Below are 229 nucleotides of genomic sequence, written 5' to 3'. Positions count from 1 at the left end.
ACACACACACAGGAGCACACATCCAGGAACACATACACACACAGGAACACACATCCAGGAACATGCACACAGGAACACACATCCAGGAACACATACACACACAGGAACACACATCCAGGAACACACACACAGGAGCACACATCCAGGAACATGCACACAGGAACACACATCCAGGAATACATACACACACAGGAATACACACACACAAAGGGACACACATATAGGAACA

Source organism: Oryx dammah, unplaced genomic scaffold (genome assembly GCF_014754425.2).
Source record: "Oryx dammah isolate SB20612 unplaced genomic scaffold, SCBI_Odam_1.1 HiC_scaffold_934, whole genome shotgun sequence".
NCBI lineage: Eukaryota > Metazoa > Chordata > Mammalia > Artiodactyla > Bovidae > Oryx > Oryx dammah.
This window is presented reverse-complemented; position numbering follows the sequence as displayed.